Source organism: Piliocolobus tephrosceles, chromosome 15 (assembly GCF_002776525.5).
Source record: "Piliocolobus tephrosceles isolate RC106 chromosome 15, ASM277652v3, whole genome shotgun sequence".
NCBI lineage: Eukaryota > Metazoa > Chordata > Mammalia > Primates > Cercopithecidae > Piliocolobus > Piliocolobus tephrosceles.
The window spans coordinates 65183434-65202048 of NC_045448.1; the positions used below are offsets into that span (position 1 = coordinate 65183434).

Consider the following 18615-nt stretch of genomic DNA (forward strand, 5'->3'; position numbering starts at 1 on the left):
TCTCTCCCTCAGGCCATGAACTCCTTGAGAGCAGGGACTGGATCTGGCTCATGTTCGTCCCCTGTCCTCTGGCACAGTGCCTGGCGCATGGGCAGACTTTCATTTTGTTTGCTTCCTAAACCAGTTTATGCAGGAGCCCCTCAGGGGAATGTACGGGGACCCTTCCTGAATCTGTGCTTTGCCTCTGCCTGCAAACATTGTGACCCTCACCTCAAGTCCTGTCCGAATTTTCCCCCAAAATATCATATTCTATCAATCACTAACTCAGCTCTCCAAGCTCTGACGCAATCCTCCAAACCCTTCGGGTTTCCATTCTATCAAAAGCTATTTGTTTCTGTTGGCTTTTGTCTCAATCCCTACCTTGTGTAACCAGCAGGTAAGAACTGGATATGGGGTGATCCTACTCCCAGGGTACAGCTCTACAGCCCACAGCACCAGGAAGCCCCTAGTTGAAAAGTATGTATGCAGCACTGTAGGAGAGACCCCTGAGTGGATGACTGGAGGAAATCAGTAAAGATCCTCTCAGTTGCTGAGTGTGACACCACAGGAACACCTGAGGGCATGCTCCCTAAGGAAACCTGCCCCATCCACTGTCAGCCTCACCATACTCGACCCCCCACCTTTTTTTTCTGTTATCCAAAGCAAGACTTCCAAGTTTGGGCTGGAGGTGGTGCAGGCAGGGTAGGTGGAGTTGCTCCTGACTTTGTAGCTCTGGGACCAGGCTTCCCAACATGGCTCAAGGACCCCCAAACCCAGCAGGATTACTGCCAAAGCAAGCCACACTGGGGGATCTCCTTCTGTTATAAATTCAAGTCACATAGCCCGGGCATGGTGGCTCATACCTGTAATCCCAGCGCTTTGAGAGGCTGATGCAGGAAGATGGCTGAAGGCCAGGAGTTCAAGACCAGCCTGGGCAATATAGTGAGACCCTGTCTCTACAAAAATAATTTTTTTTAGACGGAGTCTTGCTCTGTTGCCCAGGCTAGAGTGCAGTGGTGCGATCTTGGCTTACTGCAACATCCACCTCCCAGGTTCAAGCGACTCTCCTGCCTCAGCCTCCCAAGTAGCTGGGACTACAGGTGTGTACCATCACGTCCAGCTAATTTTTATGTTTTTTAGTAGAGATGGCGTTTCACCATGTTGGCCAGGTTGGCCTTGAACTCCTGATCTCAGGTTATCTGCCCGCCTCAGCCTCCCAGAGTGCTGGGATTACAGGCATGAGCCACTGAGCTCAGTCAAGAATTTTAAAAAATAAATAAATTCAAGCCATGGCTTAAAAGAGACCCTCAGCTCCATGGAGACATTTTACCAAAAATTTTTACTCAGTGGGAGGAGAGAAGTCTTGCCTAAGGACTGTCCAACTCCTCATAGAACACTTTAGTCCGAGGAAGCATCAGGGCAGTGGGGTTGCCATTTATTTCACTTCTTCTCTGCTGAGTTGCCTTGGCAGTCTGAACTTTGATCTGGGTAGGAATCAGAGAATGGCATGGGCCAGTTCAAGCTCTTGTCAGATAAAATGTTTTCCCTTGGCTCAAAGAAGACGCCTGAACTCCCTTCCCCTTAACCTAATACCTGTCTTGGCACCCCTATTCCACGGTGATCCCTTCTCCCCCACCCTATTAAATCAGCTTTCCCGGCCACTGCTGCCCTGGCCATGCAGCAACAGCTGCAACCCAGAAGACAGGCAGGTGTTGCTTCCCTTCAGCTACTATCCTGTAACTCCCTCTTCATTTACAATCTGCTTGCTGTTTCAGGTGTTTGGAAAGAAAACACCTTCGTCAGCAGCCCTAGAAAGCCTCATTTTCAGTAAAATCTGGACACTTCTTTTCCACCCCAGGGTTGTGGGTTTTTTTTTTTTTTTTTTTTTTTTTGCTGGAACCTAACATCTGTGAGGCAGACAGGACCACATGGGCTCTGTGTCACCAGACACCTGTTGAAAGGATGCAATCAGGGAGAGAAAATCTGGGCAGAGCCCACCGGTAACAGCTGCTATTTATCTAATATCAGCCTCCACTGAAGGGAAATGGAGGGCAACCCAGCACTAACAGAAGAGCAAAGAGAAGAAAAGGTGATGGGTCCGAGCTGCAAATGCTCCTCGGGACCTGCTGGGAATCCCTTTCCCCACTGACTGACAAGAAACCCAAAGGTGCTTGAAGATATGATGCTTTTCCCTGCTGAAGAGGGGTGGGTGCCACACCTCCATAGGGCTGACCTCTGGGAAGAGGGTCCTCCCAGGCACATCCATAAAAGGAGACACCTGTCAATCTGCCCGAGTTTTCATGGTCTTGTGGTGTGCTTCTGAAGGATCATGAAAGAAAAGGCACGCGCGATTTCAGATAATCATTTCAACATGGCGCTTGGTAGAAAACAAAACTCATCACTGAAACTGTGTTTTATGCATGAGGCAGCTCTGGGGCCCTGCCAGCTCACGGCTCGCTTAGGCCACTGTCCTCAAACATGCACCAGCCCCAGGACATGAGGAATCCTGAGCCCTCAAGAGTCACAGAAGAGGCGGCCTGTGCATTGCTCCTGGAAAAGAGGCAGAGAAGTGGCAGCCAGAGTTCGAATGAGGGCACCACCACTTCTGTTGTGAGACCATGGACCAGTATGTAAAGTGTGGCTAGGAATTAAAGTAAAAAATACCAAAACAGCCTACTTAGGGGAGTTAGAGATAACTCATTGTCTTCATCTGTTTGGGCTGTTATAACAAAACACATTAGACTGGATGATTTATAAACAACAGAAATGTGTTGCTTACGGTTCTGGAAGCTGCAAAGTCCAAGATCAAGGTGCCAGCAGACTCCGCGTCTGGTAAAGGTGCACCCTCTGCTTCACAGATGCCTTCCTACAGCGGCCTCACCTGGAGCAAGGGGCAAGCACCCGCCCCGCCCCTTTTATAGGAGCACTGATCCCACTCACAAGGGCTCTGCCCTCGTGGCCTAACACCTCCCAGGTGTCCCAACTCTTAACACCACCACATTGGGGATTTGGTTTCAACATATAAATTTTGAGGGAGACACAAACATTCAGACCACAGCACTAAACCCTTAGCACATGAATCTCCATAGGGTATAACAGCAACATCAACAACCATTTAGCATAACACTTGGAAATAGTAAGTGCTCAATAAATGTTATGTGTTATTGTTTAGGGCACCAAGATCTTAGTGAGTATCTACGATGTATACTGCCTGAGTTGGGAACTTTTTAGGGCATTAGGGTATTTAAGATGCAGCACCTGGTTCAACGAAATAATTAGGGACCACTAGGTCAGCTGTTCATGATCAAATGATTATGAGCAACCTACTCTTGACTTAATGATGAGGCTACAGAAGTATGCCCCGTCAGGAGGCTGGGAAGGGGCTCAGTTTGGGTAGACAGCCATGTGGCCCAGAATCACCCAAAGAGACCTCAGAGGGATCTCATAGGCATGTCCATAAAAGGTGACCCTTGGCAACCTGTCCACGTTTTTAATTGTCTTATGATGGGCCCGCGTTTTTAATTGTCTTCTGGTGGCCTGCAAGGTGGGTGGGATGTGAACACGTGCAGAGGGAGTGATGAGCCAGGGCCCATCCTGGGAAGTAAATCCCAACAAAGACTATCCATCCATCCATCCATTCATTCAACTTCTATTAAGCACCTACTATGTGCCAGGTGTTTGTGCGTTCCATCCTGAACACACAGAGTGTTCACCTCTGGGTTTGTCAAGCATCTGGTACCTGGCCAAGCCCAGGAAGGTGAGTGGTGTCCTTTAAGGTATCTCATCTTCCTCCCTCAAGCCATCCCTAACTTCAAATATCTTAGATTTTATTTACTTATTTTGCTGAAAATTTTTAGAATAAATTATGGACATTCTCCCATGTCACCCACACACAGCAACACCATACCCAAAATAAAGAGATGATTTTCCATATCTAACCTCAACACTGTTATCACACCTAAGACAGTTAAACATAATTTCTGACTCCCATTTGAAATGAAGTCTATATTTGAATTCCCCCAAATGTCCCTAAAATGTCTTTTATAGCTTGCCTGTTCAAACCAGGGGCTGCTCAAGGAAAATACGTCTCATTTGGTTGTATGTTTTTTTTTTCATCTAGAACAGTTCTCCCATCTTTTTCTTTTTCTTTATAATTTCAACTTTTATTTTAGATTCAGGGAGTATATGTAGACTTGCTACCTGGGTATATTGTATAATGTGAGGTTTGGGGTATGAACAATCCTGCCACCCAGCTAGTGAACATAGTATGCAATAGTTTTTCAACCTTTCCCCTTCTCCCTCGCTCTCCTCTCTAGTAGTCTCTGGTATCTATTGTTGCCATCTTTATGTGTGTCCATGAGTACCCAGTGTTCAGCTCCCACTTACATGAGAACACGTAGTATTTGGTTTTCTGTCTCACATTAATTTGCTTAGGATTATGGCTTCCAGCTGCCCCTAGGTTGCTGCAAAGGTCAAGATCTCATTCTTTTTCATGGCTACACCTTTATTTTTCATTAAACGGATTTTTTTGAAGAGATCAGGCTAGTTGTCTTATAGAATGTCCCACATTCTGGATTTATCTGATTGTCTCCTCCTAGTGTCATTTAGCTTGTCCCTCTATCTCCTACGCTTCCTCTCATGGTATCCATAAGCATAGGGGTGCTCAAAAACCTCGTCATCCAAAACTGCAGTGAGAACTGACCCTGTGGGTCATCACTCCTACTGGGCTATCCCAGCCCCATCAGGATTGGTCACCTGGTACCTGGTCCTCCTTCCTCACAGGGGCCTTCCTCAGACCTGTGCTGAACTGCCTCCCTTCCCACTTCAGCCTCTGCTGGAAGAAGCCTTTCCCGATCATTCACTGAAAGTGTGCCCCCCAACCTTCTCTAGATCCCAGCCTACTGTATTTTTCTTCTTAGCACACAATATCATCCAAGATATATTTACTGTTTATTTTGTGTTCTCTGTCTCTCCTGCCAACACTGTCAACTTAATTAGGTCAGGGACCGTTATTGCCACAATCACTACTGTACCCCCAGTGCCTAGAACAGCCTTTCATACAAAGAAGGCACCTCATAAACCTTGAATGAATGAGTGTATTAACGAATGGGCCCTATGGCAAATAATCCAATTCTAAGTACATCATCTACCCCAAGTAATATTGTTTGAGGCCATTATCTTCCCAGAAACACACACAAAATTCTGAAACTACACTTAACATTAAGCAGGGGGAAAACCACATCATCTGTGAACAGCAACAAAGTCTCCCTGTGCAAGGTGTCTGGTCTTCCAGCTCTCAGGCCCGCCCCGCCCTCTCCACCAGACTTCGGGCAACTCCTGGATCACTCAACCCAGGGTGAATCCAGGGCCGCTTGGCCATAAATACCATTTAGTCTCACTCAGCAAATATGAGCCCTGTGAATTATAGCACTTGGCTTGGAGGATGATTTCTTTTGTCTGATATTTTTCTAAGTCGAGTCTACTTTTTTCCTCCTTTTTCTTTCTTAGCCTTCCAATGCTGAACAGGTTCTGCATTCAACTCCCAGCCAAGTTTTGTAGCTTGGAGCTGGTACTGAGCCAGAGGGCCCAGGCAGAGGAATCAAGGAGAATCCCTGGAGCCAGGGTGGAAGCTGGGGTACAACCCACTGATGAGCAAAGGAGCAGGGCTAGCTTGTGTTTTGCTGGGATCAAAGCAACAAATGAGACATGGCACAGTGCATCATCAAAAATGGAGCTCCTCACCCCGCTCCCGAGGAGCCCAGGAACCCCCTGAAACTGTGTGCAACATATTGTGAACATTTGCTTCCAAGCACCTTTCTGGGGAGAGGGTCTGTAGCTTTCATCAGTTTCCCAAGGGAGTTTGTGACAGCCTCACTCCACCCCCAAAAAGAAGGGTAAGAAAAACACAGTGTCCAGCAGTTTTTCGGATACACGATCCAAACTGTGTGAAACTCCTGCTGTGCCCACGCCTCACCCAGGAGCTCAGGCTCATTTAGGAGACGAGGCCCGATTGAAGGAGGCAGGTTCGGGTTTTGTTTTATTTTCTTTTGTTGAGTTATCATTTCTTGAGAGCTTCCTGTATGCACAGCACAATATTAAGCTCTATGACAACGACAATAACAGCTAGCTCTCAACCCAGCATTTAGCACCAGGCCCTGTTCAAGGTTTTTTCTGTGTATTTGCTCATTGAATCTCCCAAGAGTCCTAAGAAATAGGTATCATTATTCTCATCTCACTTTACAGATGATAAAACTAAGGCACAGAAAAGTAACTTGCCCCAAAATGCATGGCAGGACAGATCTGAACCCAGGGGGTCTGGCTCCAGGTCCATGTGCCTACAGGACCTCTCAAGCTCTGTTATTTCATTGGAACATACAATTACCTCCAAAGTACGCAGTCTTGTTTTCTCCATTCTACAGGTGATAACACTAAGGCTGAACAACTTGCCAAAGGTCACCTCATGCTTTACACACCTCTCACTGTGAGACTGACAACCAGAGAACAGTCAAAGGAATTCAGAGGGGGTCATGCCAAGAAGGGGAGACAGGGGAAGAGTCAAGCAGGGGCGGTGGGAATCTGGGAGGTTACGGAGCTCAGTGTGTGTGCCTGAAAAAACGTTCCCCAAGTGCTGAGGAGCAGCCAAGCCTCCTTCCAGAGCCCTCAGCCCAGGAGAGGTGGCTTACAGTCCCACAGGTGGAGAAGGAGCCTTAGGCTCAAGGTTAACACCCACTCTCTTTCCCTGTTCTGCATCATAGTCACAGTGGTCACCCAAGGAGTGCCTTCTATGGCAGACAGAGATTAACAGGACAGCTTCCCAGCAGCCCCCACCCCAACCCTGCTCCCTGGGCCAGCTGTCCCGCTGTCATTGACCCAGTCCCTATTCACAGTTCAGTAGCAGAGGCCCGTGACTCAGGGACAGAGGGAATCCCCACAGTGCCAGGCCTCAGGCCATGTGGAGAGTGGCTCATTAAGAGCCACAGCACCTCCAGAGAGGTGGCGTGTGAGTAGGTACTTTGGAAGCTCTGTTTCTAATGTTTCTGAAGATCGCCAAGGTGTTGTGTCCTGAGTAATGATGAACTGCCCTCATTATTCACACGCACAACCCGCACCACCACCCACAAAGGCCTTGGACACTCCTGCTGAACAGGTCAAGTTAGCCCTCTGGTCCCAGCTCTCCCATTGACTGGCTGGTGGGTGTCAGCCTAGGAACCGTATGGACTTCATCAGTGCCGGAGTGTGAGGCACTTTGTATCTTGGAGCTACTACCAGAAAGCAAAGCCTACAGTAGACCTTTTTCAAACTTTCTGTGTGGTCTGCACGTTCGTCCACTGCACCGAGGTAGCATTTCTTCTCATTATGACTCCTGGGGCTGTCCGCCTGCCTCCGGTTCCCAAAACCCTGCGGGTGTGGAAGCTGGGAGGTAAGCAGAACATGGCCCACCCCCCGGGCCCTGCTGATTGGTTCAGAAGTGGACCTCTGGCGCAGGCCCCTCCAACCACAACATCCTGAGATCTTAGCAACAATTGCTTGGTGACGGCCTCAGCCTTTAACTAGAATTTTGGAGAAAAGTTGCAGTGTGACTTTAACTTGTTAAGCTTGGGAGCTGCTATTGGAGAGCCTTGCATTCTGGGCCCAGCCACATCCCTGCTCTTGGTAAAGGTTAGTTATTTACCTTTAGTTAATTACCTTTACCAAAATTATTTGAGCAGAAAATAAATTACATACATGCACACGCATGTACACACACACACACACCTATGTCTTTAAACTACTTAGAGGGACGTTCCTGCCACTTGCAACCATATACTTCTCTGAACCATCTGGACATTTTGCAGGAGGTTCCCTTTCTGCAGAGGGACAAAGGGGTAGGCTGGGGAGAACAGGAAGGCCTTTGGGTTAATGTGTTGGAAGCTGCCACCAAGCTTGTAAACGAAAAGCATCTTTGAACTCATTGAGTAAATGTACTGGAAAGTGGATTTATATTGAACGTCATCTGCCTACAGTCTTGGAAGCACATGTGTATGCCCCCAAAGATAAAGGCTACTAGACAGTCTGCACAGGAGCCTGCAGCCCGGTAGTAGTCACTTCCCTTGGCGGGGCTTCCTGGGGTCTAGCAGTCTTACCTGACACGTGACACAGGGGCAGAGCCAAGCAAAGCTTCAGCCTCCAGTGTGAGGTGCAGCCACAGCTATCTCCTGCCCAGCTGGATTTTCCAGTCCTGCCGGCACGTTCCTTCCTGTTCCTTCCCTCGTTCTCTGGCAAACAGATTTCTGCAAACTCAGGCACCCAGAGAGTGAGGGGATTCCCATGGGGGCCTTCCTTGGTATAGGCTCTTGGGGCTCTGCCAGCCTGCTCTTAGGCTAGGCTGGCAAAGGTATCCTCCATGCCCCGCTCTCCTGCCTCCTGTTTTCCTTTCTTCCACCCACCTCGCAGCCCCTGGCCAGCCTTTACCCCCAGCTCGCCTCCCTGAACCAGACCCGTTCCACCCTCTGCCACTTACACCTTTAAGGTGGACAACTGAGCTGGAAGGAGCCTCAGAAACCATCCACATCTAACCCAGTTCCTTTCAAGAAGGAGAAACTGGCCGGGAGCGGTGGCTCACGCCTGTAATCCCAGCACTTTGGGAGGCCGAGGCGGGCGGATCACAAGGTCAGGAGATCGAGACCACGGTGAAACCCTGTCTCTACTAAAAATACAAAAAAATTAGCCGGGTGCGGTGGCGGGCGCCTGTAGTCCCAGCTACTCAGGAGGCTGAGGCAGGAGAATGGCGTGAACCCGGGAGGCGGAGCTTGCAGTGAGCCGAGATCGCGCCACTGCACTCCAGCCTGGGCGACAGAGCGAGACCCCCTCTCAAAAAAAAAAAAAAAAAAAAAAAAAAAAAAGGAAGAAGAAGAAGAAGAAGAAACTGAGGACAGGGAGGTGAAGTGTTAAAGGTCATCAGCTCTAAGGAGCTGCGCTGGGGATAGAATGCGGGTGGCTACGCCGGGCGTGGTGGCGCGCGCCTGCAGTCCTGGCTGCTGGAGAGGCTGAGGCAGGAGGATGGCTTAAGCCTCGGAGTTCGAATCCATCCTGGGCAAGGGGCGAGATCTTCCTCTCTTAAAAAAAAGGAAGAAAAGGTCCAGGCGAGGTGGCTCACGCTTGTAATCTCAGCACTTTGGGAGTCCGAGGCGGGCGGATCACTTGAGGTCAGTAGTTTGAGACCAGCCTGGCCAACATGGTGAAACTCCGTCTCTACTAAAAATACAAAAATATTAGCCGGGCGTGGTGGCCGGCGCCTGTAATCCCAGCTACTCAAAACGTTGAGGCAAGAGAATCGCTTGAACCCGGGAGGCGGAGGTTGCAGTGAGCCGAGATCGTGCCACTGCACTCCAGCCTGGGCGACAGAGCAAGACTGTCAAAAACAAAAAAGACAAAAAGAAAGAAGGAAGGAAGGAGGAAGGAGAACCAGTGGCCAGCGCCCAGAGTGTGTTTGGAGAGGGTTGGGGTGTGGGGGTGTGCGTTTGAAGACTTCTGTCTCTTGTGGACAAGGAGGAGCGCCCTGTGCCCGGGTGAGAGGAAGCCAGGAGACAGGAGGGGTTGGAGAGGCAGGGACCCTCCGCCTGGACACTCGGGAGCGAAGGCGTGAGCGGCCTCAGCCGGCCGTCCCTCCTCGCGCCTCGGCCCCGGCGGACGCACGAGGACTGGAAAGCCGAGGGGGCGCCCGGCCGGCTCTGGCCGCTGGGCTCGGGACGCGAGGATGCGGGGGACCGGGGCTGCGGGCGCTCTGGGCAGCAGGGGGAAGCTCCGTTCCCTCTGCAGAGGCCACCTGCGCCGCCGCCCCAGCAGCCTCCGAAACGCCCTCTCCGCACTTCACTCTCGGCCGCTCCCCCGGAGCCACGCGAGCCGGCTGGGGTGGCTGGACCATAGCCTGGGAGCCTGCGTGCGGCCGCGCCGCGGCGCGCCGCCGAACCGCCCCGAGCCGCAGGGCCGCCGCCCGCCCGCTCGAGGGCGCCCCCGCTTCCGGCCTCTGGCGGCTTCCGCGTCGCGCTCCCCAGGCCCGGCGGCCGCTCCAGGCGCCTCGGCGCCCCCCGCCCTCTCTGCCGGGCGCTCGTCCCCGCCTCCACCCTGGGATCTGAGCCCGGGCTGTCTCCCCGCGGCGCCGCGCCTGGCGGTCACTCCCTCTGACCTCCTGGGCCCAGTTCTGGGGCCAAGAGCCGCATCCCCAGGGACCTCGGTGGAAAAATATGCGGCTGTTGTAGCCACCCGAGACCTTCTGGATCAGAACCCCTGCACCAGCAGACTGGCTGTTGTGGACCTCCAGGCGGTTTTTACGCTGTGGAAGCTTGAGAACCTTGGCTCTGGAGCCTAGACGCCGCCGGAGGGTGGACAGAGCCTGAGGGTGAACTGAGCCCCTTGTGGACAGCGACCCTGCCTTTGTTCCCTCAAATAGCAGTGTGTCCTGCTGATTATTGACTGGTGAGACAGGGAAAATGGTTCCTGCAGGCAAGCCCTGCGGTTCTTTAATAAAAATGGTCTTTCCTGGGTGATGACCAGGAGTGACTTGGAAATTGACACAGATTTCCTCAAAGGATTGATCCACTTAGTATCTGTTTAGATTACATCCCAAGTTGTTGACAATGGAGCTGAAAAAGCACTCTGACCCTCTATTGTCGATGGTCTCTGAGGGGCTCACAGCACCTGGCGTGGCTCACATGGGAACGTGGACCCTTGCTTCATGGATGTCATTTATAGGCGGAGTGAAAATCTATCCCAGAAGGTTTGGGATACATTTGAAGATACTTTCAACCTTCACTGAAGATTATTCTTATTTCATAGGAAGGAACTACTTCCGTTCTTATTCCACCTAGAAAAAATGTGGAATAATTCAAAAGATGTGACCATAACTTTTTGTCTTTTTTCCAGAATACTTTAAAATATGTTTACATAATATTTACAATAAAATTTAACACATTCATACCTCTATAATGTGTCCCATCCCCTGAGACCCAAGTCTCTGCTCTTAACCTAGTGACAGGGAGGGTTAAGGCCATGGTTTGTTAAGGACTGTTGGCTTACTGCACAATGTCTCCCACCAGAAGTCCATTTTGCAGCCAACAACCTTTGAATCACCCTGCCCTTGACTCAGGATGATTCCGATGGTGGAGTACGGATCACAGTGAGGGGAGATTCGGGTTAGGCCAGCCAGGTCTCTCAAGTACCATCTTCCAGGTGACCCTCTCACCTGCTTCTAAGCCTTTGAATGGGTTGTAGGAGGTTGAGGGCTGGGGATTAGGGATGAGAGGAGGACCCCAGAAGATGGGGCTTTCTGGCTGGTCTGCTCGGGCAGGATGGGAGAGGGTTTGCTAGAGCAGGGGTTTGTTCAGGGCCAGTTGTGCTGTCAAGGGCCTGGACATACTCCTTTTCTTTATCTCAGCAATTCTACTTCAGGAATTTCCTCCATGGGAATAATCAGAGAGGCCCTTAAATGACCAACAATAGGCCAGGCACAGTGGCTCACAATTGGAATCACAGCACTTTGGAAGGAGGTGGGTGGAGTTCGAGACCAGCCAGGCCAACATGGCAAAACTCCGTCTCTACCCAAAATACAAAAAATTAGCCGGGTGTGGCACCTGTTATCCCAGCTACTTGTGAGGCTGAGGCAGGAGAATCGCTTGAACCCAGGAAGCGGAGGTTGCAGTGAGCCAAGATCTAGCCACTGCACTCCAGCCTGGGCGAGGGAGCAAGACTCTGTCTCAGAAACAAACAGAAAAACCCAACAATGTGGGAGGGGCTTAAAGAAGAGTGCTCAGTCACATGCGAGAACAATCTGCAGCCATCAAAAAATCCCATTTTCAAAACAGTTCTAATGACATGGAGAATGGCTCATGATATGAAGTGAAAAGCAGCATAGAAAATGGTATTGTATGATACCTACTTTATGCAAAATACGTATTATTTGCCTAAGGAAAAATGTATTTTTAAAAAGGACTGGAAGAAAGTTTGTCAAAATATTAACAATGATTTTCTTTGGGTGATGGGTTCATAGGTGATATTTGGTTTCTGCTTTATTTTTCTGTTTTCCATAATGAGCACGTGTTACTCTTGAATTAGAAAAATAATTTAAGAACCTGCAATGTTCTAAGCATTGTGCCAGACTCAAAGATGAATAAACTACAAAGACATGTGTTCTGCCTTGGAGGAAGTCATCACTGTCAGTGGAGATAAGAGGTAGCCAGAAAATCGCAGTGTGGGGCAGGGTGGGGCAAGTGTGGAAGAGAAAGAGGAGCAGGACACAGTGGGAGCTCAGGGGAGGGACAGAGGACATCCCCTGAAATCTAAGCTTCCTGGGAGCTGGCACTTAGGAGGTCAGTAAAGCAGGATGGGGTCAGAGTCCCAGCTCTGCTCCCTGATGCCCTATAGCTTTGGGCAGTTTTCACCAACTAGTCTGGCTTTCCCATCTGTAAAATGGGATAATGAAAGGTTTTTGTGAGCAATTAATAAGGTAATGAATACAAAACATGGTCCCTGGCACAGAGTAAGTGCTCAATAAAAATTAAATTTACAATAGAATGTCTAAAGTCAAGTCTGGGCAGCAAAGTGCAAGGGTAGCGAGGAACTGGTTGAGGTTGCTTGGGGTTCACAGGGAGAGGGTGGGAGAGAGGATAGAGGATGCCAGCCAAGGGGCATAGCTTCTGGCATAGGTGCTGCATGGTGCTGGAGGCTGGGGGACCAGTTGAGTGGGGGTTGCCTCCTGTACCCCTGAGGCAATGGAATGAGTAGAGGATGACTTGGGGATGAAAGGATGGAGAGTCAACGGGCACAGTGGCTCACACCGGTAATCCCAGCACTTTGGGAAACCAGGGCGGGTGGATCACCTGAGGCTGGGAGTTTGAGACCAGCCTGACCAATCTGGTGAAACCCCACCTCTAACAAAATCAGCCAGGCGTGGTGAGCATGCCTGTAATCCCAGCTACTTGGGAGGCTGAGGCAGAAGAATTGCTAGAACCCGGGAGGCAGAGGAGGTTGCAGTGAGCTGAGATCACGCCATTGCACTCTAGCCTGGGCAACAAGAGTGAAACTCCATCTCAGAAGAAAAAAGAAAGGATGGAGAGTCTGGAGCTAAACTCAAAACCCTTAGCCCTGACTGGAGAGGGTGAGGGCATGAAAGGACCTCCACAGAGCACTCCTGGCATTAATCAAGCATCTACAGTGTTGTATGTGCTGTGTTTTCAGTCCTGTTAGTAACCTTGAATATCAACATTACTATCTCCATTTTACAGATGCAGAAACTGAGGCCCAGGACCACACACTGATACCAAGTGGACTAGGATTCAGGCCGTTGACCATATTCTTCCAACTTCAGGAGCAGCAGCACCTAGAGGACCCAAATTTGCTGTCATCCTCCACGAGGCCTCAGCAGTCTCCAACATGGAGGGGCACTGAGCCAGCCTAGGGGTTTCCAGGAACCTTCCTGCCTGAACACTGGAAAGACCCTTTCATTCGTCCTGTCCCCCAGGTGGGACCCCACGCCCTGAGGTGGAACCGAGGTGAAGAGGAAGGGGAGTGGCTCCTGTGCGTTTTAATAGAAATGAATTGAAGTAAGTTTGAGAATGTCATAAATCCCTCAAGAGGGCTAGAAGTGGTGGAGGAGTCCCTGTACCCCCAAGGGATTCCTCTGATGTCTCGACAGCTTGTCTCCTGAAGGACTCAGTTCCTTGGGCCCAAACTTCTCCAGTCTCTCACGAAAGGAGATGAACTGCCTCAGATGAAGTGCTAATCTTCAGCCTCGAAGTCCTGGAAAGGGTAAGATTGCTATGTATCTGAAGATGGGTGCAACAGAGAAGCAAATGTCCCATAAGACCCCAGCTCTCTCCTCCTCCACTGAGAGCTCACACTGTCTACGGGGCAAGTCTCATTGCTTGAGAAAGCTCTTTTAATTTTTTCCAATCCACCTGGCAAACAGCCTGACCACAGTGTCTGTCTCACCCTCCTTCCCGAAACTTCAGTCTCCCCCATGGGATTTGCAGAATTTGGGAGGGGGTGCTGTGTTGCTTTGCAGTTCTGCTGCCCATTTTTCATAAGAGAAAACTGGGTGTCGACGAAATGAGAATAGATTCTGCAGTGAAAGCATTTGGAGCCAGACAGTGCGAGAAATCTAATTTATAACAGTGGTTTTCAACCACGGCTGCAAATTAGAAGCACAAGAACACTTCAAAAAATACTCATACCCATGCCCCACCAAATATTTATCTTGAGATGGGACGCCTTCTTGCCTGCTTTCCTTGGGTGTGGGGTGTGTGTATGTACGCATGTGTGTGTGGTGTGTGTGTTTTAAAAAGTCTTCCAGGCGATTCTAATATGCCAGAGCTAAGAATGACTCACCTAAAATAAGACAACTGTGTTAGAAAGAATATCCAACAGAGAAATGAACAAAAGACATGAATGGGCAATTCACAAAGACAAAATAAAAATGGCTAATGGGCACATGAAAACCTGTTGACCCCAATTAATAATTAAAGAAATGCTAAATAAAACAATAATGAGATAGCATTTCATGTATCAAGTTGTCAACCCTTTCTTTTTTCTAACGAAAGAATATTCCCATGAATAACAACAACGCATTTGTGTGTGTGTTGGGGGTGGGGCTGTGGCAAGTCTCAAACACTGTGAGAATAAATAGCTACAATCTATCCTGAGGGCAATTTAGACCCCTCAATTTCACATTAAGATTCTATAAGGATGCACTGAGATTTAGCTAGAACTGTTAATCTTAGCAGGAACAGAAAATTGGAAATTCCTAAATATCTACCATTAGGAAATGAGTTCAATGAATTATGGTGCTGCCATAAAACAGGATGCCACACAATCACTGAATGTAATAGAGTCGATGAATATGTCCTGATTTGGGAAGATGTTCAGATAAACTATTGAGTGAAAAAAGAAGCAGTTTCCAAATAATAGCATTTTTGCTTTTAAAAAAATAATGTCCTTCCATGAAATAGAAGTAAAAAAAAAAAATAGAAGAATATGAAAAGTATATGTGTGTATGTGTCGGTACTTAGGAAAGAGCTTGCAAAAATATATGCAGGCCAGATGTGGCGGCTCATACTTGCAATCCTGGAAAGACTCGGGAGGCTAAGGAGGGAAGATTGATTGGGGCTAGGACTTCAAGACCAGCCTGGGCAAGATAGGCAGACCCTGTCTCTATAATTTTCTTTTTCTTTTATTTTTTTTGTAAATTAGCCAGGCATGATAGCACACACCTGTAGTCTCAGCTACTTGGGAGGCTGAGGCAGGAAGATCCTTAAGCCCAGGGGTTCAAGGTCACAGTGAGCCATGATTGTACCACTGCACTCCAGCATGGGTGACAGAGTAAGATGCTGTCTTAAAAAAAAAAAAAAAAAAAGCAAGATTTTAGTAGTCATCACCTTTGTGTACTACAAAGGTATTTTATATTTTTATTTTTGCTTCTCTGTATTTTCTAGCTTTCACCTGCAAAGGATATACTGCATTTGTGTTTGTCAAAAGGAAAAACTTACTTTTAATTTTAAAAATTTACTTTCCAGAGCAGTTTGCTCATCTGTTTTCTTCTGGGAGGAGACGGTCAACATCTTGGTGCAGCGAAATCTCCAGAAAATCCCCAGACTCTCCACCCTTATTTCCGCACCCCATCTTTGACCAAGGAGCCAAAACATAGCCTCAAACTGGACTTCTTCTCCCTCCTCTTCCAGGCCCTTTCCATGCTGCTGGGCTGTGAAAGGCTGAAGGAGGTGGAGCTGGGGAGGAAGAGGAAGATCTAGAGGTCTGAGAGAGCCTCAACTGAGTAGAGAGCAGCCTGGGTTCCGAAGTCCTGGCCCCAGCGGTGTGTAGCCATGTGACTTTAGATCAGACCCTTGACTTCTCCAAGCTCCTGTGTGCACAGCTATCAAATGGGAATAATAACAGTATTGACCTCATGGGTGGTTATGAGGCTTTACTGAGATGGTACAATGTCAAGGACTTAGCACATTGCCTGGCACATAACACTCAGTAAATGCCACCCTGACTGCGTTTAATTTGGGAAGCCAGACCCTTACCTACCCAAGAGCTGTGATGGTAGCAAGCCCACCTGCAGCCATCCTCAGAGGGCAGGTGGAGAGCGAAGCCATGCCCCAGAGCCACAGACTCCAGAATGCCCGTCCTGGACTCCGTGCCTAGACCTGTCACTTGATTAGGACTTCTGACCCCAGCTTCTCCCCCATTTGCCCTGTCACACCATCCCTTAAATGTCCTGTTGCCCCCTCTTGACCCTTCCTCCCACCCCAATTCCATTCATCACAGCCCACTTGTGGTGGCAGAACTGAGATGCCCAAGGCACTGAGTTCATGTTGCCACTGTTTGTCGCCCGCTGTGCCTTACAACAATGTGGGACCTGGGGATTCGAAACCACCACACTCACCAATTCTCTCAATCAATCCCCATGACCATCTCCATGCTTCCAAGCCCCTCTCTGTCAGCCCAGAGGGAGAGCTGCCCGCAAGGTCTCTGGCTCCTTAGTGCAGAGCGGGGTCTACACCAGGTGCAGAGTTTCATGGTCAGTGCAGCAGTGGGCCTGCCAACCAGACACAGAGGCAGCTCAGCAACAGTCAGAGGCCCTCGGACAACATCAGGAATGGAAGTGGCTGTATGAGCTTCCAAAAGGCCCCATCTGGAAGTTGGAGAAGCTGGGTCCATTCCCTAACTCAGAGGAGGCCACAGTCCCTGGGGCAGGACCTGGCCCCTCCTATTCTTCCCCTGCCTTCCAGAGTGGGGTTGCCTGGGACCAGGTCCTCAGAAACTGTGATGGGAGGAGGGTGCCTTTACGACAGCAGGTGGAGCACCTCTGAGTCCCAAGTTCCCTACCCCAAAGACCAAGAAACGGTTGGGAGAACATTGGAGCCGGCCTTGCCTTCTCCTCTCCTGAAGGAATGGATGCATAAATGAATGAATGCCTCTACTTTACTCTTTTATTTTTAGAATGAAGGTAGAGAAAGAATAAAATAGCTGTAGATGTACAAACACTATTTAGAACACAGTTAAATAAGCCCAGAAGCTTAGTTGAACACAAGTGTCAATAGGCAACCACATTTTGCGTTTGCTGCCCAGCAGCTAAGCCAGAACTGGGCCCGGCAGTGCAGTAGTTTGGCCAACTATTTAATGAAAGACATAACATGACATGACATGACATGACATGACATGACATGACCACACGTTTCAGGTAAGGGGAGGAAGGGGGAGGAAGCTTTGGGGGGAGTGTCTCCGCACCCACATAGAGTTGAAGTCACTTGTACTTGATGTAACTTGACAACTCGGTGAGCTTAGAATCAAGCACCCAAGATGGGGAAATCTCATTTTCTAAATGAAATTAACAAAGTAGGAGGGGCAGGTCAGGGTGTTTCAATTCATACCCCAGCCTGCTCTCCTAGCAATCTGGTAACTAGACCAGAGCTTCTACTAAGTAAGTTAATCAAACAACACCTGCTGGGGCGGTGCTGCCCACAGACTTGCTCACCATTCTAAGACCCTGTACATACACACACACACACACACACACACACACGCACACGCACGCATGCACTGTCATCCTGTTCTGGGCTATTCTATGTGTTTGATGCTTGAGCCAAGGATAGAATTTGTGTGGACTGTTTTCCCTGAATACTTAACTTTTGCCTGGGACCAGGTACCCAAGAACTCTTCCTGAGAGCCCAACCCAGGCCTTGAGCAGCCACATTGTCACAGGCCCTCTGGCTTTATTGCTGTATTGTTGACTCAGCTGGGGATTTCTGGTGGCTTTGAGATTCTCTCTCCGTCTGGACTAATCTCTGAGGCTCCAGGCTCCTTCCTAGTCCCTATTTCCTCCTGTCTCTCCCCCTTGGACTCACTTGGGCAATGGGCTGCTCCAGTCTGAAAGGGTCAGGCCCTGTTAGGCTGGGGCCACTGCCCTGGGCGGCATCTGGAGTGAAAGGCAGGCTGCTGTTGGGCCCTGAGAAGCAGGTATTTTTATTCTGGGGAGTGGTCCCTTTTCGGGACTCAGACCCTGGGAATTTTGGGTTCCCCACTCAGCTCTAGCTAAAGTTGGGCTCCCAGGACCCTCACCAGGCTAAGAGTGAATACACTTGGGTTTCTTAGCTCCCCTGCCCCCCACCATTCCCCATAGTGGGTTCCTTTTGTCTTCACTAAATCCCCTCCAATCTCCCCTTCCAAAAGCCAGCAGATCCAAGTGGAATTCAACACCCAAACACTCACACAAAGGCAAGGATTAATAGCTGGCTTTGTCTGGGCACAGATGTGCAGCAGCTTGGTGGGGGGGGAGCAGGGCGAGGGGGGCATTTTTTTCTTGCCACTTGAGTCAGTTGGGCTCTGGCTCCACACTTGAGGGTGGGGAGGGGAGGAAGCCAGGGAGGAACTGCTGCATGGATTCTCCCTCGAGGGCAGCACACCCGACTTCTCTGAGCTGGTGTGTTCTAGTGGGTCTGGTCCCCACGAAGGAGAGACTTCCTCTACCAAGTTCTTCTCTGGCTGGGAGGCCTGTCAGCCTCTCTTCCTTTGACTTCAACAAGTCACATTCACAAGCTGTTTCTGGACTCAGTTCCTGTTCTTCTAGAGCCTGAGCTCTAAAACAGGCCCCAGAAATTCTCA

At 49.5% G+C, this 18615-nt stretch overlaps 1 long non-coding RNA gene across 1 annotated transcript; it reads left to right on the top strand.

Moving 5' to 3' along the window:
• Positions 1-7529: 7529 nt before the first annotated feature.
• LOC111550490 lies at positions 7530-16921 on the top strand. The gene is made up of 4 exons (XR_002734062.1): positions 7530-7638; positions 13239-13556; positions 13649-13761; positions 15690-16921. It is a non-coding gene; the product is annotated as an uncharacterized LOC111550490 (long non-coding RNA).
• Positions 16922-18615: the final 1694 nt, after the last annotated feature.